Genomic DNA, 26,403 nt, shown 5'->3' on the forward strand with positions numbered 1-26,403 from the left:
TTACTTTTTTAGAAACAATTTCCAATATTGAGGCTTCGATAAAAGATGGACGTTACAGCAGAGCAGCATGGAGATATTTGTTAGTGATGGTCTGATGACGCTTCATTATTTCCAGTCTCCACTAGATGGCGGTCTCTGCACTATTTTCCTTTGTTTTTGAACAACTGTTCAAATGAAACATCACATCTTTTTAAAAGTGATGATGCCAACTACTGACCTCTAAACAACATTACACTGCTTCATGAAGCTTCATCAGCCCATGACTACTATTTGTATGTTTTTAAATGTTAAACGAACATGAAGACGAAGACAACTGAGCTCCAGTCCCTTCATTGAAATAGACTTATATTTTTGTCTATAACTGGAAAAATGAACAGATTATTCCAAAAAATCCTAACCCTTATTCAACATGAGGGTGACAAATTTGTGAAATTTCAGCTGAACGATCACTCTAAGTCCTTAGAAATACAGCATCATCTGGAGTTAAACAGTTGCTGACGTTGTAAAAAAGCTTCTACTGTCAATTAAATTGTTGGTGCTAACGCCTCAAACTTAGGGACTGTTGCTAGTGACAGAGTGAAGAAAGCCTTGCTCCTGATTCCCCTGAGCTGCTTTTGAGCCACAAGCTTGACAGATTATTGATCCACCTCTCGTCTAATCAGTAGCCTTGTCACATTATAACAAAGAGGAGCTTGGACAAAATGAAAGCAATTTACTTCAGCTGGGCAAAGATTGCAGGACCGAGTGTGGTTGTTTTCTCTCCCTCCTCCGTAGACAATCTGATGCGGGGTGTACGGTGGAGCTATAATCAAAACAATGCCGTCGGTGTATTCAGCCAGGCAAGATGATATTGAGGGCCAAACAAACACTTCAACCAATTGTCAATATTAGAGTCACCTGTGAATGCTGGGAAAATCGACTCTTGACAATGGGAAGTTTGTAGCTATGACGGGTGCATTTTAAAAATGTCTAAACAGATGATCACTTCGATGAGGCAGAGCAACGATGGCCCACACCAATGAGGTCATGAAAATGCTTCTTAATGACAGCATCAACATTCTGGTACTATACAGTGAAAGATAAACACGCTCACAATTACCATTTAGATTGTGTGGATTGGCTGGAATGCTGGATCCAAACAGGTAATTGAATCTGCACTTTCCCCTGTGGTGAAGAAGCTGCCGTACATCGAAACAACTGCACCCTCAAATTGAAATTCCTCCATCATCCTGTTGTCATGTCTCCGAGTACATCAGTGTAAATAAGAAAAAAAATACCACATACCCGTGTTCCATTTCCATGCCTTTAAAATGAGATGTTGTTGTGAATAAATGGAGAAGATAATATTTACATGACATGTAACCACGTTGGGTTTACTACTATGATTTACTGCAACCTCAAATGAAGAAAACGAGGCTTCATTGGTGTTTATTTTTTCATCTAGGGAAACCATATCATTCTATATTCACACAGATTTTGGAGACAAAAAGTAGCGGATGAGCCACCTTCATATTATATGCAGGGATTCGTACAGTTTTAAGCCATGCAAATACCAACAAATATACAAACTGTTACTTAGGTAAAAATGTATACAACAAACAAAACTATAGAAACTGAAGGTCCGAAAGAACACGCACTACACACAATAACCATGGATAACTCTGGGAGTTGCTGAAATCTTTTTGGTACCTAAGACCTTCTTGTTCGGAGATAAGAAACGGGATACTAACGGGATTTTCTAGGAGAACAAAACACTTTCAAAAGAAAAACTGTTCAAAAGGTACCATTTTAGTAGTGCTGGTCCGATGAAGCTTCATGAAGCAGTGTCCTGTTGTTTAGAGGTCAGTAGGTGGCGCCATCAGTTTAAAAACAACGTGATGGTTCTTTAGAACAGCTGTTTAAAACGAAGGAAAATAGTGCAGAGACCGCCATCCAGTGGGCTCTGAAAATAATGATAGGGCTTCATAAAGCTTCATCCCACCATCAGAACATTTCAGTATATACATAAAAAAGGGCACTAGACTATTGGAAAAATAAAAATGAATAAATATCATGGTACAGGTTTAAATTAGGTGCTTGGTGGAGGTCTCCACTTGTTTAGTTGCTTCAACTCATGTACTATCAAATGTTTAATACATTTTTATATTTAATACGATGAAATTGATTCATTTTTCTTTCAATCCATTTGCTTATCCAACGCTTGTAGATTGCTAAGCTGAATAAGGCCAAGCATGTGTCACAATGATAGCGGAGAAAGACGTAAAGCAACAAGAATGGAAGAAAGAAACACTGATGTCTATAATTTTTTCTATACAGCCAACATGGTTAAAGAACAATGCAGTGACGGGAGAAGGACTAAGCTCAGACAACAACAGAGCCTAAGCAAAGTAAAATCACCGCTTCTTTTAATCCATATCTGATTCAACATGCATTGTCAGTCACTCCAAATCCCCTCTGGATGAGTTAAACAAATTAAATATATCCCATGGTGATCACCAAAGAGTCCTGTTTACAAGGTTGAGTTCCCAAAAGCACCAGGATGACATTGAACAGCTTTACTATGCAACCGAGGAGATCTGTGCGTTACTCTGACCTAACCATTGACCCCGCTCTCTCTGGCACTGTAAGCAAAAAGCTCTGAAGGTACGCTGACTCTGCACCTTCAAAAGCTTGGAAAATAACAACAACTTTCAACTAAAAAGGAAAAAAGATTAAAAAAATAAATAAACAATAATGATAAAAAAATATATATTTATATATAGCTACAACGCCCTCTGAATTCCCAGTGTCACAAGCTCCTCCATTAATAGTGCTCCCCTGTGAAAAAGTTTACACCGCATGCCATTCATCACATCCTCCTCTCTGTCTAATAAAAATGCCCTTTGAGGTCTTAGTTTCTGCGTCTGGATTTTAAAGCACATTTGATTTTTTTTTTTTTTTAAAGTCTGCCCTCAGGTTCCCTTGGAGTCCATCCTGATTCCTTTGGGGAAGAGATTTCTTTGGACTTTGGGTTCAAAGAGCAACTGCTTACAGCACAGTTAGCAAAATAATAAGGCGGGTGAGGTGAAAGCACTCAGTCGGCATGTGCCTCTGGGGTTAATGCAAACTGACAGAAGAGCGAAGCTAATAAAAACTTAAGCTGTCTGAACATAACAAGAAGTGAGTTAGCCTAATTTTTTATTTTGTTTTTAATTTGAGATTGTAAACCCATTTGTTTCCCATAAGAAAAGATATTATATCTGTTCCTGAAGGGGTCATGATAAACCTTAAATATAGTAACAGTTTTTCTACTGAGCTGCAATTTACGGACAGGTTGTTTCTGGTTTGAATTGCCATTTCTATCACTAAATAGTTAGTATTAATATTATTGTTATTTTATATATATATATATATATATATATATATATATATATATATATATATATATATATATATATATATATATATATATATATATATATATATGTATATTTGTATATTTAAATGGATAAATATCTGAAAATGTAATTTCCGGACTTGTAAACGCACCTGACCTGAATATAATATGCACCAATTAAATAATTTGAACATCTTTGGACCTCTCTCTAAGCCAAATGTGTCCATGTTTCACATAAGATGTTAATAGAAAGACAGTAGAATCTTTTTTTTTAATTAAATGATTGTTGTTGTTTCTTTCACCCCATTATCAAGGCAGTAAAACTAGTGATGGTCTGATGAAGCTTCATGAAGCAGTGGCAAAGATGTAATTTGGAAATTTAGCAACTGAAGCTCAATTTTCATTGTATTCGCCTTCTTCCAAAATGACAGTAGGCAGGGGGACACCCTGGACAGGACGTCAGTCAGTTGCAGGGCACACAAAGACATACAATCATTCATAGATGGCGGTCTCTGCAATATTTTCCTTTGTTTTGAACAACTGTTCTAATGAAACATCATTTTTAAACTGATGGCGCCACCTACTGACCTCTAAAAAACATGACACTGCTTTATGAAGCTTCCTCCGACCATCACTAAGTAATAAAAGATAAAAAAAAAAAAGTCATTGTCAAGTTTGTGCAATCTGCTAATTGTGTATTTCCTGTAAAACTTATTTTGGTTTTCTAGCATTGAGTCAATTTAATTGATGGAAAGTCTACATGCAGCATCTCCGCTTCTTTTTTCAAAAGTCAGATCGATCTTCTTTAACTTTAAAGTTGCATCATCAGAATATCTCTGTGTATTTTCCACCGTGAGTTTAAGTTTGTGATTCACATAAAAAACCCAAATCAAATAATCGTTTTTCCTGTTGTTTGATCATATATATGTATATATATATATATACATACACACATATACAGTATATATGCACAAATTACTACAAGTATTTACATTATGACCTTGTTCCTGGAAGCCTCATGATGAATTCAGCGATGGGTAAAAATCGGGAACCCACAATACAGCACTATGCAACACATTGTTCAAGGTCAAAGACACTCCCAAGGGACACAGGGATCAGGGTTGGGATACATAGCAGTGTGAGGGACGAAGAACACAACACAGTGTGACTGTAAGCTAAACAAAACAGGACAAGTTCAAGACTAGCTCCATATGAGACTAAACTGAATGTTACACGAGTCACACAAGCTTTAATATAGATTTTAATATGTGATGTATTTTATTGTAAAAGAAACACAGGCACACATGTACAATTGGATGTCAATTGTGTTATACAGTGTACACAAAGATACATATGTCAAACCCATGCATCAGACAAGAGTTCAATAGTTCATGTTACCATTCGAAGATGGATTGTAATGAGCGTGAATGCAAAGTTTCTTGGCATCTAGTAGATGTTAGGGGTTATGCAAGGTCAAAAACAGCCTCCCAAAGGAAGAAAACCTGAATCTTCGTTCTCATAATAGGTGTTCAACCAGTGATACACTCTGCACCTGAGGGATGAATTATTATTCAGATAAACTTTACCCATGTACTTCTATGGCAGAGGTCTGAAAGTTCAAGAGTGCATGCAGTGATTATAAAAAAGTGATGGTATTGTCAATCTAAAGTATAGAGCATTTTTATCATATATGTATCAATATAAGAACCATGGCTTGAACCAAATCTGATTGAATCTCATTGGTACAGTTTTACAGTAGAGTGGTACAGTTCTCAAACCAGATTACAGTTCTGCTAAATTAAGATTGATTCAATTTTATCTTATTTATTTGAGTTTGCAGTTCCGTGTTAAGTTGGAGGTGAACATCTTTCATGCAAAAAATCAGTTATCCAGCAAATTTAGAAATTTAAACCAATGACATTTATTTTCTTTTTACATCTGCAACATCAATACCCACTCATTCCTTTCGGAGGAGATTTTGATTTCACTCACTTGACACCAAGTCAAGTCAAGAGATGCTAATTGTTTGTACGTCATCGGAGCAGTCTCGAAATCAGGTGTTTTGGCCAATGCTTGTTTTAACGAAGTTCAAATAATGTTAAAAAGGCTTCAAGCAGCAGCGCGTGAGAATGATGTTGTTAGCAGACAAATGTTGAGTGCGCAGCAGAGAAGTTGAGCAGGTGTATGACAACTAGAGCGCACGTGTATGACATGTTGAACGCACATGTATGACTGGTTGAGCCCGCAGCAGAGTGATTTTGCGCAAAAAAATGTACAACAACCAAGACACACTCGCTCAAATCGGCGGCAGTAATCTTACTCCATAGACTTCCGCCATGATGGGATGAGCGTCCTAAATCCTACCCCGTGATGATGCAATGACGCCATCCCACCCACGGTGTGCTCGGTCAGCGCAGAGTCATGAAAGTGTTTGAAAACAAGTCACCCACCAGGTAATGTTCATATAAGGCACTCCGGATTATAAGGCTCACTGTCGTTTTTTGAGAAATTTAAAAGCTTTTAAGTGCACCGTATACTGCGGAAAATACGGTACATGACTCGCTGCAACCATAATCTTTGCATGTCCCACTGAAGGTGGCTTCAGGTCGCACCGGTAGAGAAACACATCGTTAACAAGTAGATTCAATAAGAGTATTTGAGAGGAGTTCCTTAACAAAAACCAATACAAGCTGGCTTTGCTAATCCGTGCTAGGCTTTAGAGTCACACTGCCCCATATAAAATCAATCGATCAATTTCTCCTTTCATTCAGCAAAAGCACTCATATCCACCGCCCCACTTCTGCCACGGATTGCACACATCTGTGTTCACCATGTTTCTCTTGTCCCTCGTGCCGTCAGCAAGCCTGTTTTCCCACATCCATGTGTTGTTGTTACACCGACAACACACAGAGAACGCAACGTAGCATCTGTTCATTTGCCTCAGGGTCACATACATGTATAAGTACATCATTGCTATGCTATAAGCACGAGCCGCCTTCACAGCTCTTCTTACTGCAGACCGAAACCTCCTCCAGAGCTGCACATCTGGGACGCACTCCAAGTGACTTGAAATACACGACCCTGAAAGTCGAGTATTAAACTTAAAATAATCCACCTTAGTGTAAAATGTGAAACATTCTCAGGCAGATCTACGAGGACGATAGAAACATAATTATGCGTAAGTCTTCTGCTCATGAATGACAAGGAGATGGATTAGAAGAAACCCAAGCGGGCTGTTGATAATCCCATGGGAAAAATGGGAGAAGCAGGACCGTGGATGGATTTCGAAATCAAATGTAAATGGCCACGAGTTCAACAGTAGAGGTGTGGAATACTCCACGAGGAAGATAATTCCTCTTCATCAATTTCTACATGAGAAGCTACAAGGTCAGGACTTTAGGCCGGATAAAACGTCTGTATGTTTTACTGCTGGTGAGTGATAGCCGCACTGTTCTCCGGATCATTAATCCACAACAACACATTAAGGGTCAATAGATATGACCTTTTTGTTGCTCGAAAACCACATTTAATCTGATTGGAAACATTCATGGCTCAATTAATCTGCAAGTTTATAAGGCTTCGTGTCGCTCTTGACGGCATACATCAGTTTGATCTCATTAGCGCCGGCGTAATTGACTGCTCTCATTAAACAATGACCCAGCCCTTTGATTCTCCGCTCACATTCACACATTAACCCAAATTGTGCTCGACCCAATGCTGAAACAACAGTAACTACAAAAGGGAGAGCATTTCATTCTGTACTAGATAACATTCTTTTTTTTTTTAAACCCAAATAAAAAAGAGAGGAGGGGGGCATAAATTCAAGCAAATCATATGCCAAGGGAGCTGAAATTAAACAAATCGTCCATCACCAATCATCCTTATCTTATATTCTTACTCCTTTAAGAAACATCTTAAGACGTTTTTATTTGTTCAGGCTTTTCCTTGATTTTCTGGAACTCCTGTTGTGTTATCAGTTTTATCTTGACCTTTAAAGTATATACTTTATTGAATATTGTTTTGATTGTTTAAGCGCTTTGTGACCCTGGTCTGGAAAAGTGCTATACAAATAAAAATTACTTACTTACTTACTTATATGTATTATATATGATATACATTTCATCAAAATTTGACCTATTTTAATTTGAATAGGGTTGTAGGGTGATACCCTTTCTACCCCCTGTCCTCCCCCCTAAACCATCAATTAGAGATTGGTGAGTCTGCAGCCAATTTTGTCTCTTAAATTTGACATATTTGAATTATTACAGTTTTTTTCTGCTCCATTCACCTTGACCTGATGAAGTTGTCCTCTTTTGTCTAGAAGAGCAGGTGAAGTTATTGTACAAAATAAAGCTTGTGGACAGGGACCAGGGGAGTGACTTTATGCAGGGCTGTTCAAGCTAGACATTAGAATAATTTTAAATTATTTATTTTATTTTGGGGGGGCCAAGAGAGAATACAATTTCATAAAAATGTTGACAACTGTGGGTGATGTTAATATCACTAAATTTAAACAACAAATAAGAGTGAAAAACTTTATTAAACGTATTCAATAAATTATGGAATTAAAACATTTTAAACAATTAAAATTAAACAGCGTTTTTATATTAATCTGACCTCATAAAGGACAACACACACGCATTACCAATCCATGGGATCAACTACAAAAACTAGTTCCAGATTATGGTACATAAAATAACTATTTTTTTAAACCAAAAAATAAACAGAACAATGCATACCATATACAGTATTTCTAGTATTTCATGATACCGCATATATAAATGAAAATATTAATATGTTTTATTTCTTTCTTTTCATAAGTGAACATATCCGAGCATGTGTACTATAATGTTGGTTCATTTTTGAGCTGATTGCTGTTAATGTAGTGCATGTACATAGAGGACAAGCCAAGGATTCAAACGTGTAACATTCAAATGACAATTGTGACTTTCCTGAAAACATCATGTTCATAATGATTACAATCTAGTTTGGCTTTTTTTCCCGCCCCACTTCCAGCCCCCTGTGGAAACTGTTTTACGAATGAGTATGGCACAAAATCTGAGCTTGCAACAATTTCACATCGTTTGACATTTCATATCATTTAGTCTCATATTATGGGGCCTGTGGCATTATCTTCAGTTCACTGCATTTTCCAATTTGAGATCCACTGCCTCCCTGATTTTACCCTCATTTGTAAATGTCACTTAAGTGCAAGTGATGGAAGTAATTTGCCAGGTGAAAAAGAGTGATTTTAAAAAGTTGAGGTGGCAAAGAAATGAAAGATATATCAGCATTGAATTATACATGTGGAGTAGAGATGTATATCTCCACCACTGAGGTTGATTCAATATACACATTTGATGCTCCATGCACTGCCAAAAATGCGATTTAATTTTGATACACTTACAAAGCAATTAATCCAGCTCATGATACGATGAGTTAATTATTACTGGATTTAAATGACAAATAATTATTCCTGTTATCATGTAAGAATATGTTAAACCATTTTGAAAGCACGATAACAATAAGGTGTAAAAGCAAGACAAGATTTCAGTGAATGACTGGAGATGATTCAAAAAGAATGAAAATCAAGTAATGTCAGACTGAAGGAAAAGAAAACCCATTTTTGGCAGCAAGTAGCTGCTGCTGTAAAAAATACTTTCATCATGTTCTCAAATAGAGGTATTGCTTTCCAAATAGCAATGTCCAAACACTCCTGCGTACCTGGAAAATGAACTCCTGATGATTAACTTCATCAATCTTTCCCATGTAGGCACTTGAAAAAACAATTGTTAGTTTTTAAAATTGATACTATAAATGTGTTGGAGAGCAGACTGGTTCACTTTAAAGGGAAAATGATGTGTTTATTTTAGTGTCTCTTAAATAGATCGTGAACCTCTATTGTACTCATCAGTATGTGTTTGTTTGTACAAAACTCTCTTTTCATTGAAATATTTACAATAGAAAATGTCCTTGCCCAAAGAATTGGAACTGGAACTGGAATTTTCTGGGATTAAATCTTGTTTGCCATAACCACGCCCACTTTACTGTGATTGGTCAAGCATCAAAGTTTGTCACTGCACGTCATCAATCCTGGTAGTCCCTACCTCCCAAGGACTCATTCTATAAAAAAAGCACTGCATATTACAGATGGCTGAAGGAGGAGGAGTGAAGCCCATTATTACATCATAATGGACTCCGCTCTCATAACCTCTTGTTCACCAAGATTTCAGACAGGACAACTTTATAAGGTAAAAACTTCAGCTTTTGAAACATGTGAGTGAGTAATGGGAGCTGGTATTCGACATCAGTTCATCTTTAAGTAGTTTTGTTCAGTGTGTACAGTTGTTTGTGTAAGTAATCTCAAATTCCAAAGAAAGTATTGAAGAATGATAACTCCAATGCTACAGGTTAAACAAATCAACAAAACAAACTGTAAAACAATTGTCATTTTGTCTTCCGCTGACACCTCTGAAAACAAATTCAAAGAGTTCCCACAACATCCACAGAGCTGAAATTGTCGACTCAGCAGGGAATAAATCAAGTCTGACCGCTATTGAGCTGCTCGAGATTTGTATAGTGGAATATGCTTTCGCAAACACACAGGGAAAAAAAAAATGCAATTTCACAGTGACAAAACAAACAGAAAGTGACAAGCTTTCCCATTTCCCCTCAACACTAATGTGCTATATATATTAGAAAACCTGAGCCAGACCTGGAGCGGATCTCTTTATGTTGAGAAACTCCATCCCTGATCAATCTTATCACAGCTGAATCCCAACATGCAGGATGAGCTTCCTCTTTCTGAGCCAAACAGGCTTCATGACCTTCTCTTATGATGGGATTGTGAGTTTTTTTTTTAAGTGGCTATTTTTGGCAGCAACTGAGATCAAACAAACAAACAAACAAACACGAATAAAGTTTAACCAAAATATGTTACTCTAAATCTAAGACCATGGTGCGCAGTGGAAAAAAGGGTGTGATCTATCTTGGGGTCTTGTCAAGAGTGAGGGAAAGATAAACAGGTAGATCAGTTCAGTGTCCTCAGTCATGAGGTATCGTCTGTTCTTTTTAATAAAGAGCACGGCAAAAGGCACTTGATTTATCAGCCGATCTATGTCCCTACCCTCATGTATGATCTCCAAAACTAGAAACCAAAGGTTAGTGATGCCCTAAATGAGTTTTCTTTGTAGGTTGTCTAGCCTAAGAGTTACAAGATAAATGAGAAGCACTGCTTCCACATTTTAGGCTTTTGCACCTTTTTCGGAAGTAACACTTATGGGAGGAGACCTTGGGCAGACCCAGAACACGATGTAAGTAAGTAAGTAATTTATATTTGTAGAGTGCTTTTCTAGACCAGGGTCACAAAGCACTTAAACAATCAAAAGAATATCCAATAAAATATATACTTAAAAGATCAAGATAACACCAAGACAAACACAGGAATCAAGAAAAATCCTGCACAAATAGATACTATATTATTCGCTTGGCTCTTTGAAAACCTTTCTTAGAGGTTTCTAAAAAGGGCTTGTGCTGCACTAGTAGATTTAGTAGGTGGTAGATGTTGGATGGAAGTTAGATGTAATTGTGGCTCTATTCCAAGTCATACTAGTGGCATCAAAGTACGTCTAAAAGTATGTAAATACACTGATAATTCAATACCTTCAGTTTGTATGTGTATAATGTAACGTAGAATCCACTAGTATGACGCAGTTTATGATTTCTCAAGACAATTACATTTGGACCATATTTGGAAAAGGACACCCGCTTTCCAAGTTAACAAATCCATGCATGAATATTCTAAATTACTTTAAAAATGATGGGGAATGTGGGTATTTTTTCCAGAAGTCTTGTTGGTTCCTGTCAACAGATCAGCAAAATTGACATCTACAAATGCACCAGACCACAGGTATTTACTTAAATTTAATTTCATACAAACTGTCTTAAAAGTCAGGAGCAGATTTACTAAGGTGGAAGTGGATTTTTTTTCTTGGCATAATTTAAGGTTGTATCACCTGAAGTCAGCATAATTACTTAGAACGCAATAATTATATGCACCAAACCCGCATGTTCTTGGCCTGTGAATAACCGTTTTTAAAATTGTGGACAGAAAAACGAATGCAACCTTGATGGAATTTAACTGGTTTTATCGATATCGTCGTATAGTTTATCGATTATAATCAAGAGCTTAGCAAGTTAAGTCCCGCTACAATTCTGCGATAGACATCAATCAGTGATGATTAATCATGCAATCAATTACACCGCTGAAACGTTCATTATCTTCCCAGCGAGCCAGAAAGCAGTTCGGACTTGGCCGCTATACGCTCCTTGTTGATGCTCATTCTTGTTGGCAGATCTGCTTTGAGACCGACTTGATAGATAGACTCCTAATTGTGTCCCCGGTAGGCAACAGATGCTCCGTCAAATATTTCCCAGACAAATTATATTTGCTCATCAATGAGAACAAGTAGTTACAGTTCAAGCACTGCCAGCAGTCCATGAAGAATCAATAGTGATTAACGACTACACCTTGGAAGAGTAAGCAGCATGTCAACGCTTGATACTTTCTTCATGGGGTCGAAACAAATGTTTGATTTTGAGCAACAAGTGTTAAAGATGCATTGGTTGAAAGACAAAAAACTAACTCCAAAAAGTAAAACATATTTTTAAATGAGTATAGAAGTTTTAAAAAGAGAAGAAAATTAAGATTTCCTGAGGAACAGGAAATCACGTACACACTGTGTCAAAAGTAAAAAAATATTTACAACCTGGTTGTTGATTTACAAAATAATGAACTTTGTTTCTTTTAAGGTGCATCGAATATCTCATTTTTCGTGCATATATCTTTGTTCAAGCACTTCTGCATTTGTGCTTAAGGACATTATATTCTATTAGATTAGATTGACTTTATTAATCACTCTGGATGATGGTGCGTTTAGGGTGCCTCGTAAATAGATGTTAGCATTGCATTTGGCAATGCAAAAACGCAAGAGCAGACGTATCGTTAATTTACAAATTAAATCTTATGCACTTTGAATCTACCGACGGAGCTGCATCTGACACATTTGCATCGATGTGAATCGGTGAATCTCCACATCTCTAATACACAGACATCAAATAACAGTTTTCTGATGTCAAAGGAAAGTAATTTGACAATAATGTTTGGTAGAAGAAGAGAAAAAAAATAATAATAGAGATGGAATCACCAAAAAATATAAAAGCAATCAATATAGTACTTCCTGTTAAAGACAGTTTGCTAAATAACCATTTGTGTTTTGCTTGCAACCATCACGGCTAAAATACTTTAGCTTTTTGTGGTGATTGAGTTTGACACAACTGTTTAATGGTATGAACTTTTGAAAAGTGATTTTCGGGGGGCAAGGGAAGCCTGTTATTTATTTAGCAGAAATAAATAAATAAATAATTATTATTTTTTTTAAAACAAGAAAATAAAATCCAATTGAAATCTTATTTAAAGCAACTTTATTTTGTAATCAATAATTCATATAAAACATAAAGTGCTAAATCGTAATGCTACTTAATTTTTATTTATTTTTCTTCTTTAGGTTGTCTCTTTCATTAGAATGTCTTGTAAAAATAAATGGAAATAACGCATACTTTATATATTTAACATCTATTGTCCATTGTTGATACTTCATTTTAATGATGAAATAAATACCTCTTTCCTTAAAATGATCCTTTCTGAGTTTATTTTCCTTGTTTCCCATATATATCTACTTATTTTCTTTGTATTAAAGCCGCTTTTCTCTGTCCTTCTTTTTCGGATGAAGGTCCATCACAACAGTCAGAGTATAACATGTTGCCCCTTAGGAAATGTAATTGCCAAACCCCTGCTATAAACTCAAAAGCAGGCTTTTCTTTTTGTGTCCAGCTCACGTAGCTAAATCTGACAGATTACTAGATGATTTACATCGTAATTGTCACCGATGGTCACAGTACTCAGGCAGTGACCGATAGAGTGAGATCAGTTATACAAGCTGCTGAAATTAGTTTCCTCCGTATCACCGCTGCTCCTTCACGCTACAGCGACTCTCTATCACAGAGTGGCGAGCTCAGACATCTGCAGATGGATTGGAGGTCGCATCGAGTCCCTATCACTGAGCAGAACGTTCTGTGAGGGGACTGAGTGCCCTCCTTTTCTCCTCTTCTTTTATCAAATGATGCGATTAAGGTGCAACATAATTGAAAAAAGTCTGATTATATCCCATTCATAGCCAGCTTTCGGGCAGATTGCTGTGCCTTTTCTCCATTTGCCCTTCCAAGCCCGCATTGGTAGAAACTTACTGTTTGGTTTGTTCTTTTTTTTTTCTTAGCAAAGCCACAGAATTCTATTTTAAATTAAGTGATATTAGGGCACACGGTTGAGTGGTTAGCGGGATGTTGATTGTTTCCCTCGGTTTACTTCACTTTTCTTTTCCTTCTTACATTCCAAAAACATAGGTTTATCGACGATTTTATTACATCATACAAATAAGTATCAACAATAGACATTTTAACAATAGATGTACAATGTATAATAAAAAATATTTGATTTTTAATACCTTCCCTTGTATTTTAATGGACTAGAAATTCTATAAAAAAGAAAAACTAATAGAAAAAAAAACGAAAAGCTATGTAATATAACAAGATGTGACACTTTATATTTTCATTTCTTTAAAAAAAAACCTTCAATGGGATTTTTCTCTTATTAAAAAGGAATACATATATGATTTATTTGTTCATGCTAAATAAATAACAGGCCTCACTTGGCTTCGAACAACACTTTTCAAAAGTCATTACCATCGACCACGAGTGTCAAGCTCAATAACCACAAGCGGCTCAAATCTCTCTCGCTGTCGTAGTGTTGGCCCAAACAAACAGTTTATTTAGCAAACCATCTTAAACGGGTTAATATTATTGACGAACTGTTCATGGAGTCCCATGACTCTAACCTTAAACTACCGGAATAGGCTTCACCACGCCCAACATTGGAAAAAAAAAATAGGTATATTATGAATTAATTAATGAAAGTTACCTGTGTAAAGTAAAACTGAAACTGTAATTGTTTAACTCTTGTATACCGTCTGAGGTTTTCTGGTACAGAAACTCTGTTAAAATGTGGGTTTCTGAAAACTGATTTCCGCCATAAAAAAATCAAGATAAATGCAACCGTGGAAGGCTCACAGTTTGAGAAATGGAAGAACACGCTTTTGTCAGAAATGAATAGCAGCAAATGAAATGTCGACTGCATACAGCCTTTATTACAGGCCATTCAAGTCACTGATCGTTTGATTAAATGTTCTGATTTCCTCTTTACTGCGCTGAACATTCAGCCCCTTGGTGTTCAGATCCCAGCCAGCTGGAGGTGTCTGCCCTCTGCCCTGCGACAAGTTGCTCATGCATATGAAACAAAAATAAAAATGCTCCAGACCAGGCTCTATTACTAAGATCCTCTCACTGACCATGTCCTGGACTCATTTAAGAGCTAATAACAACCAACAGTCTGGAAAAGGCCACAAGCTGGCGACGAGAGCCATAAAAGATTGCATGTAGTAGTCGTAGATTTCATGTATTTGACTAATTTAACAATTTTACAAGAACATTTGTTTTTTAGTTTTTTGTTTGTTTCAAAGTTACATGAAAAAACCCAAACGATTTAGGAACAAGCTTCATTAAGTAATTTAAGAAAATATGGTCAATCGAAAAGAGCCAATTTAACAAAGGTGTAAAAAGTGACATATTTACTATTTTATTCCTCTGCAAATGAGTAACAGTCGCATTTGTTAGAAAGTGAAAAACACATTTTCAATTAATTTATTCATTCTAAAGGTTTACTTATCGATCTCGGCCCTTTTTTGTTCACTTGATTTTTTGGTTTTTCAGTTAATATTAATCAGTGTAAACATATTTTATTTCCATATACCACAATGTTAACACAAATCTATTATCGTCTAGTATTTTGTTATACACAAGTCGTTACATGGATATGAGTTTAGTCTTTTTTAGGACTGACTTTTTATAGTGACTCCCAAATAATTGACCCACTTTTCTTTCTGCGTCATCCGAACCCAGGCATGGGTCGACAAATAAATAGCAGGAATCCATGTTCTGCTTTACTTAAGCACTGTTTTCCAAATGCTTTGTGAAATCGATGTCCGTCTGAAGTCAACCATCGTGTTTACTGTGCCCACGGATTGTGCTAGCAGGCACAGATTTGACTTCTGCATGGAGGATGGATATTGGAAAGCGTGATGGGATTCTTTTGGGTTTAAACTTCTTGTTAAAAGTTGAAGTAAGATTTAGAAAATGTTGAGACTTCATGCTACTTTGCCATTTATTTAAATCAATTAAATTTGTCTTTGTAATATGTGGAGGGGTTGGTTGGGCATTGACAACAAGCTATTGGTCTAAAGTCTTTCTCCTCGCTTTTTAAACTGGGACATAATTATGTCAACGCGACAGGATCCGTTACTGATGAAACAGTTGTGTAATATTTTTCTTCTTTAACCTCTTTCTTAACTCCCTTTATAATCTGCGTTGTCTTCTTTTATTCCAACTTCTGGTCAACACAACACATTGTGTTAGAGCAACATTAAGTTACATTTTGATTTTATTATTATCATTTAATATTTTATGTAATCATTGGGTTCATCAAAAATGACAAGAACTAGACAGGCCTTCAACCCAGGATCTTGAGGTGAAATGCTGTATAGTGTAGCGAGGGCTAAACTGGCTTTTCATTTTTTTAAGAATTAATTTATTCGTGATACCACTAGATCCGGGCGGGACGGTGTCATCGCAGCTGAGGCATTTGTATACAAATACTGTTTTAACACATTTGCGGATTGTGAACCGCGGCAGGACTGTTGCAAAGGTCACAGGCGCAAAAAGAGCAGGTTTTTCGTTTTTTTTGGAACTTGTGTTGAAGTTTGTGATGCTTGACTTGTCAGTTTGTAAATGCGTTTGTGGATCACTGTACAGATACACGCATATATTTGCAAATCCTTTCACGCATTTACAAAGCTTTAGCAACAGAAATAGCCCCATACATTGTGGGCCTGCCATGGCTTTGTTCCATAAATCGGCAACTTCATCGGTAAAAATTCCCCCTTCTTCTTCCCGGGGCCTCATGTACTAATAAGTTTGTGGATCTTCTACTAATATAAATATAAAACACCCAAAACTAGAAAATGAGACATGTAATGTCATGACATGTAGAAATATTCAGATGTATGAATCTGCACGTACACACAAATAAAAGTACATTTCCTTTGTACATCCAAATCAACGTAGAATTAATCGCAGCCTTGTTCGTCCCTTTCCACGCCCTCATTTACATATTTAAATCATATTTAAAAGAACCAGAGTCAATTGATTTTTCTCTCCGCGATCAGAAAAAACAAATGAAAAAATGAATTTTAACTGGATTCACAGTTTATTTTCGTTCATTTTAAACATTTCTGATCATATACCTAAATCTAAATTAGTGCAGATGAGCTCCGGTGTAAATGTTTATATTTTACATTCAGGGTTAATCGCGTGAATACTTTATTAAACGAGACACCAGTGGCTTGTTTGAAACCTCAAATAAATACAAGAATAAAACAGTAAATCAGTAAAAGAAAATGCTGAGTAGTGATGTTGTTGTGAAGATGGTCTGAGCTTATAAGTGTGTTTTTCAAAGAGATCCGATCACGTGATCATATGAGGTAAACCGGCTTTAGCTGCTTTCATTCTGCAGCTTCGCTTTGTGAATTCAGTCGTAATGTTGTTTTTACAAGAACATCTCTGACTCTCGTAGACTTGAAATGATCCGAATCGCTGATTCGTTATATTATAAAAACAAGCCTTTAATTTATTTACATTTTTTCTAAAATTCTTGAATTTTGATCAATATTAATCGTTAATTTAACTCTGTTGTGAACATCTCAACATGACTAGTGAGGCTGACATGCATCTGAGTAGTAAATAGGACGTACGTCCTACAAACGTGTCGGAAAGTGCAACCTTTTTAACACTGTTTTCCTTATTGATAAATATTGACTTTTTTGACGTGGAAAAGTAGGTCTGCACTTTTTGTACCTATGACCTCTTAGTACATGAGGCCCCTGGACACTTTTTTGGTCACTCCCACTGCCTTCAGTTTGCTGTTGCTCCTTCTAGTTCTTGTTCGTCCTTCAATGTCTCCTCCTGATCTATCCGCTGTTCCACCTATCATGTCCTTGGGGAAATTTTTAGTAAGTAAGTAAGTAGGTAACTTATATTTATAGAGCGCTTTTCCAGACCAGGCTCACAAAGCGCTTAAACAATCAAAACAATACTCACTAAAAAATATACTTTAAAGGTTAAGATAAAACTGAGAACAACACAGGAGTTCCAGAAAATCAAGGAAAAGCCTGAACAAATAAAAAATTTAGCGAAGATCTGGTGCTCTCCCTACCTACTCATCGCTCTTACAACTGCACCATGTATGTAATCCCTGGTGCTACTAATCCTAGTAAATATTGGGTGAGGATAGACGCACTTGACAGTCTTGTCTTTTCTTGTCAGTTTGAAACTCCAGTACAGACTGTGGAGACAGAGAACTTCCACCCCAATGGATGTTTTATATGAGCAGCAGTATCAGACAACAAACAGGTGGTTCAGTGGCTCAGAAGGCCCACCTGGCACCTTACAGCACACCATCTAATGGGTTGTTGTTAATCCCTGATCCTGCTTGTTCGGAGGTACTCCAGTGGGGCCACTGGTAACCTAACATCCAGGTGTAACTCGCTGAGCTTCCTCAAGCAAAGATTCTGGTGGTCGGAGATGGCCAGAGACGTGAAGGACTTTGTGGCTGCCTGCTTTGTGTTCCAGAGGTAAATCCTCTGATCGTTCTTCAGCTGATCTTCCTCCTACCAGTCCCTATTCCCAGCCGTCCTTTCATTGGACATTCATCATGGGTTCACCTCCGTCTGCCGTAATTTTCAAGATTTTTCACTGCGTTTCCCAAACTGCCTTAATCCCTAGATTCCGCTGACCTGCTGGTCAACCACATTTTCATATTACACAGTGGCTATTACCTGCAGTCCAATGGGCACTCTGAGAGGCTGAACCAGGACCCGGAGGCTACACTCCGCTGCTTGTCAGCTTGTAATCCTGCCTCCTGAAGCCTCCACTGGTTCCCACCTCTTCTGCCATGGGTATGTCCATGTTTATGGTAGCTTATGCATACCAGCCTCCACCGTTATCATACCTGGAGAGAGAAGTTGCTGTTCAATCAGTACTTTCCGGGTCAGAGGGTCTGACTTTCAACCAAAGATTGCCCTTTTCAAATCAAATTTAGAATACGTGTCCATAGGTTCATAGGTCCATGTGAGGTTGAGAGAGTAATCATGCCCTTTGCCTCGCACACGGTGCACTCGACCTTCCATGTCTCTCTCCTGAGACAAGTCACCCCCACACACACTTTTTGAAAAACATTCTGCGTTCAAGGTCAGGAAGATTCTGGATGTTAGTCACCACAGCTATGGCCTTAAGTATCTTGTTGAAGGTGTGGAGGAGAGGTCATGGGTGTCCAGATCTGCAGTCCTCAACCATTCACTCAGCACTTCTATAGTTTTGCTTTAAAGCAAAGGGTGGTGCCAATATGGGTAGCACCCCTTCTCTGTTCTTATATTTCATTTTCTGATACCTGTTGAATCATTCATCTGAATGACTATGCATTAGAGTTTTAACTTTTTGGACAATTCCATGTTGGATCTCATTATTTTTGCACTTGTAATTAAAGATTTAAACTTTTAGACTCTCATTCAGTCAGTGTTTTGGTCCAACATCAGCACTTATTTCCTTCTTGGATATATACCAACATGTTCCGAATATTTTGCTTCAATGTCAGGACAATGAGTCAGTATCAAGGCTACAATAGCAACAGAAAAAACAGCAACACCCGTAATAAATTGGAACATACAGCCTCTGCCACCCTTACAAACTTTTTCAGGAGTTTAGATTTGTACCCAGTGTCTTCACTCAATTTGACAACTTAGTGCCTTTTTGTTGTGAAATGCCGGCCTGCATGCTAACTCATTTTTTTAAAATTTGAGATTAAACTGATCCGAGATTAAGTCTTCTCTGTCTACTTGACACTAATATATACGATCCATCTAGGATTTGCATGCTCATGCATTTATCATGAAATCAGAACCAAACTACTTCGACATTCACAGTGTCGCCCAACTGAATGAAAGTAGTATAGCAAAAAAGAAAAAAAAGATTCTCCCTGCAATACAGAGGATTCAAAGAAAGTCAACTAGACCGTATCGAGTTTGAGGAATACATTTTCGCTCTAATCCAAGAGGCCTCTTCAGTTCTTTGGTTCTCTTGGATCGTTGGTGAAAATACAAAACAATATGACTTTAATGTCGTTTACAGCTCAGTTCTGTTATTGTTAAAACAAATCAAATGTTGAACCTGTTTGTCCAGTTGCAGAGACACATGTTATTGGACCATTTGATGGAAAAGTTTTATACCTTCATGCACCAAACTCCTGAGCCCAGTAGTTGAAAATTTAGAAGGAGAATGCTGGTGGGATATCACGTTTGGTGACACAAATTATGGCGCCTGGATCGGATTGGTTGTGCACATGTGTTGTGTACTGCAGTTTTTGTCCCTAATGAGCTACCATATTTAAAGCTCTGTATGGTATGTGTTGACGGCATTGAATGAATGAAGCTGCACTAAACAGCTGTTCAACAAAGTGACGTCACGGACTGGCTTCGGTGGAAGGAATTGAAAAGAAACTTTGTTCCAACGGAAAGCTGGAATTAAGGACGACAGATGAAGAAAACTTCAGAGAGCTGGAATAAAGAGATAAGTGGGCAAAAGTTACAATATCATTTTTGAAAATTGTGAAAATGATCTCGCTGGTCGGAAACGTGGGACCATATGAAGAAAATAACGAACAATGGAGTTCATAAAACGAAAGATTTGAGAACTTTGCCCTGGAAAACAGCATTAATTCTTTAATGCTGTTTTCCAGTACTGTTTTAGTGCCAACATTTTTGAGTGACATGGGAGCAAAAACTTTCCACTTATTGAGAAGTCTGATACAACCAAATAAACCGGGGGAGAAGTCTTACAAAGAAATTGTGGCAGTATGGAGTAATCACTATTCACCTAAACCACTGATTATAGCAGAGAGCTTCACATTTCTTAAAAGAAATCAAGAACTGTTTCACAGTTTGTTGCAGTGCTGAAACGTTTATCAGAGCATTGGGAGTTTGGACTTTCACTCAATGATACCATCCGGAACCGCCTGGTGTGTTTCCACGCTGCGAGGCCATTCAAAAGAGGTTGTTGACTAAAGCTAACTTGACATTGGAGAGAAAGCTATTGAGATCAGTACGTCAATGGAAATGGCTGCAAGAGAAGCTCATCAGCTAAGTTCATCCATCCAAATACACAAGTTTACACAAGACTCACACAAAAAATGGCACCTGGTCAGCCATGTTACAGCTTAGGAAAATCAGGACATCAGGTATCAGAGTGTTGGTGTAAAGACTTGGACTGTAGAAATTGAATGTGATTAATATGAGTCATATGATGATACTGTGTACATTTTATCTTTCATGAACAGTGATGATGAAGGATACTGGGTCACACCACTACTAGAGAACAAACCAGTTCGTATGCAGGTGGACACAGGTACACATGTTCCTATGGTATCAGAAACGGTTTACAAGAAGAAGCTACAGCACCCTCCTCTCCGTGGGACCAAGCTCAAGTTGAGAACATACAGTGGTGAGACTGTTCCAGTGTTAGGAGCTGTGAATGTAATGGTAGAGTACAACAAACAAAGATACACACTCCCACTGTACATCTTTGCAGGAGACCGCCAAGCTTTACTAGGTCGCAGATGGTTACAAAAGATTAAGCTGGACTGGCGAGGAGTATTTATTGTGAGCGAGGGAGAAACGGGTTCTCTACAGGAAGTTTTGAGAAAGCATCCCAAAGTATTTGGGGGTGAACTTGGTAACATGAGTTAAATAGCATGCACTCAAGGCATCCAACAGTAAAAAGTCTCTGAATCAACGTCTTAGTGCTTTTCTACTGTCGTATAGAAACACTCCTCACGCAACAACAACAATTTCTCCAGCCGCTGCTATGTTCATGAGACAACTACGCACTCGACTAGACTTACTGAGACCTCAAAAGACCAAAGAAATCGTCCATCTTCAACAACGATCTCAGATGGAAAGAAGAGCCAGAGCAAAGTTCCGAACATTTACATCTGGTGAGAAAGTGCTTGCCCGGAACTATACTGGAGGTGTTAAGTGGAAACCAGCCACCGTTCTTGCAAAGACTGGCCCTGTTTCGTACTTGAAACCAGTGACCATCTCATCTGGAAAAGACGCGTCGATCAACTTCTTCACTCTCACTGGGTTCAGTGACGACACCATTTTCTTCACCAGTTATCGAGCCGGAGATCCGCTGTGAGCCTTATCCATCAGAGGTTGTCCAAGAGAAGTCTGCTGAAATGTCCAGTGTTCCAAGTACACCTCCCTCAACTCAGGTGTCCGCTCCTGATGTGACTTCCATCCCCGGACTACAGCCATCTTCACCAAAGGACACTCCAAATGGGTCATCTGCATGTCGCGATCATCCAAGAAGGAAGAGACGCCCTCCTGATCGACTGACATTTTAAGGTAGTGACTAACCCATTACTCTGGGGCAGAATAATCCCCTTGGGTTCAGTCCAGATTGAGGTAGTCCACGCTTTTTCTGTAGTGGTAGGTTTGTATATATATATATATATATATATATATATATACACTTATATCTGTTTGATTAATATTTGGTGGATGGGGATCACAGTTCACTGAAGTCAGGAAGGATTTGATATATTATTGTTTTGTTTTCATAAGGGAAGTTAAAGGGGAGGAATATGTAGTGTATTGCAGTTTTTGTCCCTAATGAGATACCGTATTTAAAGCCCTGTATTGTATGTGGTGACAGCATTGAATGAATGACGCTGCACTAAACAGCTGTTCAACTAAGTTCCGGTCTCCTGTCATTCCTGCGGCTGCTTGCAACTAAGATCATATAGAGCCTAAAAGACTACAACATGGATGCACACTTTTTTGATAATATGAGTAATCTACCCCCTTTGATCTGAATGATATAAACAATGTAGTATAATTGTAAATTATAATTTGTTATAGAAGAAGAATCCAAAATCATACACAAAAAGATTGGTAGTAAATTGTTTTCCATCGTCGTGTGTCCGGTTTGTGGAGGATGAAAATGTGTGTGTCACGGGTGAAACTGTGTACACAACAGGGAAAGACAGATGCAGAATAGTGGAACGGACGAGAGAAATTTCTGGTGTGCAACTTTCTGTTACGATTTGGCAATGGACGATGCGCCTCATCCACTCTGATCCTGTTACCGTGACACTCCAGCCCATTAAATAAAATAGATTATTGATTTTGCTCTTTTCGTTGGCTTGGTAGGCTGAGGTTTCCCATCAGGGCTTTCTGTGCTGCTGGAGAAGTGCTGAAGAAAAGCACCCGTCATTATCTGGACTGCAGTACAAACATACATCACATACACAAAGCGAGTGAGGTTACTCAAAAAAAACAACCTGTTTTGAGCAATATACTCTATGAATGATTTAAGGTTGCTATGGTGCTATCAGAAATATATTTTTAGGAAAATGTATTTCAAAATTCTTAGAATAATAATGGTAGAGAATAAAGTATTTCAACTTGTCATTATCTAGAGTGGGGAGGACAGGCTGAGGCATTTTAATAAGCGAAAGGTTGCCAGAAAAACTCCCGGCACATTTTTTCTTTGTATTGAATCCTCAACTCTCCAGGTGAAAATGACAAGACGCTCGGTTCAGCTCACATTCAGGAAGATCTATCAAGCGCTTATCTACCAGCGTTTTTTTTTTTTGTCAATTTATATGTATGATTTTAGAGCATTTATTTTGAATGAAGAAATGACTTTTGACCAGCCAATATGTGATTTAAAACTATCATCTGTAAATATATAAATATATACAGTATATAATCATGTACAAAATCTGTACAGCGTTCATCAGAAAATTGAATCTAAACATTTTTTAATTCAAGTGTCCGGGAATCTTGAAACATATGATTAAAATGTAGGTAATATTTTGGATGATCTACTATAGATAGTTCTGAAACCTCCCCCTATTGTCCCATCGTAACCAACAGTGATGTTAGTTATAATTTAAAATACATAAAATATACAGAATAACTGAATATAGGAGGATAAAATTGGGTGACAATTCAATATAAGCGGTTGTTTTTTTGTATCATAACCAAATTAATCCACACGTATTACTTCGGCATGCAAACGTACATACACAAGAACATACACAAGATATTTCAGCCAGACCATATGAGCGTGCATATATAGGATGCTGCCTTTAAGAAATGCTGCATTTAAACGAATCATCAATTAATGTATGGTAGTTGGCGACGGCAGCGTAACATAAATGAATAAATGCAAACGGATAAGAAAAGCTGTCAGATATTAAAGCTGATGTCCTGAACTTAACAATGACTCATCTAGTAGACTGGGTATTATTTAATTGTATCTACTTATCGTACTATTTGGGAAGAAAATACCAAAAAAAGATATCTTCCTATATATAGGATAAACAAATTATTATTTATTCTATTAAAGTGTGTCATTTTGTCTTGAGATTAAAGTATTTGTCTTTTAAACTATAATTCATAAAGCACAAACTATTAGACAGAAACAAAGGAGCAATTTCTTCTCTAGTATTCCAACAATTTCTTCCTAAACACATGAGTGAGTCTGAGCAGAGGGAGAGACGGAGGTGAGCTTCTCGAATCTGAGATCAATTAAAGCCTCCCTGCCTGTGAGCTCTGATAAAAATCATTTCTAATTTCACAGGATGGTGGATTATTCTCAAATCGATTATGAAACCTGCAGCGATTTCAGCATGCATCTAGTATTATCAGCAAAACTAAATTTAAAAAGGGGAAAAAAAAGTAATGTTCATTGTCAGCGGGCTATTTTGCAACCAAAAAATGATGCAAATGATTTTATATCAAATGCTCAAAGATAATCGTGATCACCTGTGAAGAAACTTTTGTAAACCCATGGAAGAAATAACCAATTCAATAAACAGGGTAATTTGTAAAACAGTGGGATGTAGAGAAGGATTTGCAAAGAAAATGCACTCAGGTTCAAACCCCGTCACGGTGTGTGTTTGTGTCAGCATGGTTGACTCATGCTGACAATGAGATCTGGAAAACCGCAGGTGTGGTGCAGCAACACAAAACAAGCACATGCAGTGTCAAGAATGAGAAGTCAAAAACATGCTAACAACTAAAAAGCATTTGCTTTGCATGCAACAAACCACAATGTGAATCAACCATTGAAACACAATTATAACTGTGTGACTCCAAAATGAAATACAAAACGCCACACTTTAAATACATACAAGGAAAAGCTGTGAATGATCAATAGTCATTTGTTAATATTATAAATAATGCACACAAACACAGTTGCTATACAAATAAGAAAACAACCTGAACACATTCATTTCAGTCAAATATCAAAACATATTGTTTACATATATTTTTAAACCCCTTTACAGTAAAATAATAAAGTTAAATTATGTGTCACAAAGAATACTGTTTCTTCAATAACATACGCATTTCAAGGACTTAACTTACAGAGTAAGAGCTAATTTTTTTCAAGAAGAAATTACAAATATTTTGCAAAAAAAAAGGGTTTCAGAGTTGCATCATAATGACCATCAATGTCAAAACTAAATCTAAAGTAAGAGTATGAACGTATATTTTGAAATAAAAATAATACAATGACAAAGATACAGTATTTAATGAGTTAGAGTGTAATGTAATTATATATTTTAGTTTACTTTTGATCAAAATAAATAAATATTTTTCAAAAAAACTGCAGTGAACCAAAATTATGCATGATATATATATATATTTTTTTGTGACTTAAAATCAACTGTTTTTTAATTAAAACTTAATGTTAGGTTACAATTTTTTGATCAATTAAAATGATCAAGGATTGAATCTGAAGGCATATTTACTTCCAGAATGTTGTACGTATACAAGTGAGATGCATTATTTAGACAGCACTTTCTTGTTAAAACAAGCAAACAAGATTTAGTCTTTCATTCCAGTTTGCATAAAACAACGTCATAGCCTTAAATGCTGCATATTTAAAACCAGATTTCCAAGTAAAACGCCAGGCTTTGAAGTATAATTTCCATTTTCCATATCCCCACAAAAACATTTTTTAAAAGCTTGTTGGATGAAACAGTCAGCCATGATGTAAGAGAATGTCAGCAACTTGCATCATTGAACTTTTTTCTTTTTAATCTTAATGAACCGATCTCAACCAGAAGTACATTTTTACTGTGTTTTTTTTAAGGGGTCTCGCTGTGCCGGAAATTAACCACGATTCAGCTCTGGCAGGAGACCCCGCAGCGAGACACAATTCATGTGATTTACGAAGATGTTTGTGCTTTCTTCTTCCGCTCTCTGACATCATAAGCAGGTGTGGACGTGTGTTAGAAGTCCTCGTTTGATCAATGGGGTTCATTAACCTCAACAGTTTTAATTGGCCTGGCCTCCACTGAAGTGCCCACCGTTGAAACCTGGAAGAAGGTGCTTCTGCTCGCGTCTCATTGACGGACAATTCGAGCATTGATTAGCTATAATTAAAAACACAGCACTCAATCTGGCGGTTTCATCTGAAATTTGCACCAAACACTTTTTATACACACTTCAATCTGAAGTTTTGTTCTTAGCCAAAATGCTGATGTAAGATTTTAGAGAGATAACAAAAACACCAGGTGCTTCACCAGTCTTCCTCTCCAAGAGGCAATAAGTCTCTCATCATGACGATGTTTTGAACTTACCGTATTTTCCGGACTATAAGTGGCTCCGGAGTACAAGTCGCTCCAGCCATAAAATGCATAATAAAGAAGGAAAAAACATATATAGTTGCAT

At 37.2% G+C, this 26,403-nt stretch overlaps 1 long non-coding RNA gene across 1 annotated transcript in view; it reads right to left on the bottom strand.

The window, feature by feature from the left end:
• Window positions 1-2,920: 2,920 nt before the first annotated feature.
• LOC148067585 (uncharacterized) overlaps window positions 2,921-26,403 on the bottom strand; it is a 274,440-nt gene continuing 250,957 nt past the window's right edge. Inside the window, exon 2 of the long non-coding RNA XR_015713241.1 lies at window positions 2,921-2,950. This is a non-coding gene — a long non-coding RNA (uncharacterized LOC148067585). The remainder of the gene's footprint in view (window positions 2,951-26,403) is intronic.

Source organism: Callionymus lyra, chromosome 13 (assembly GCF_982586985.1).
Source record: "Callionymus lyra chromosome 13, fCalLyr1.hap1.1, whole genome shotgun sequence".
Lineage (NCBI taxonomy): Eukaryota > Metazoa > Chordata > Actinopteri > Syngnathiformes > Callionymidae > Callionymus > Callionymus lyra.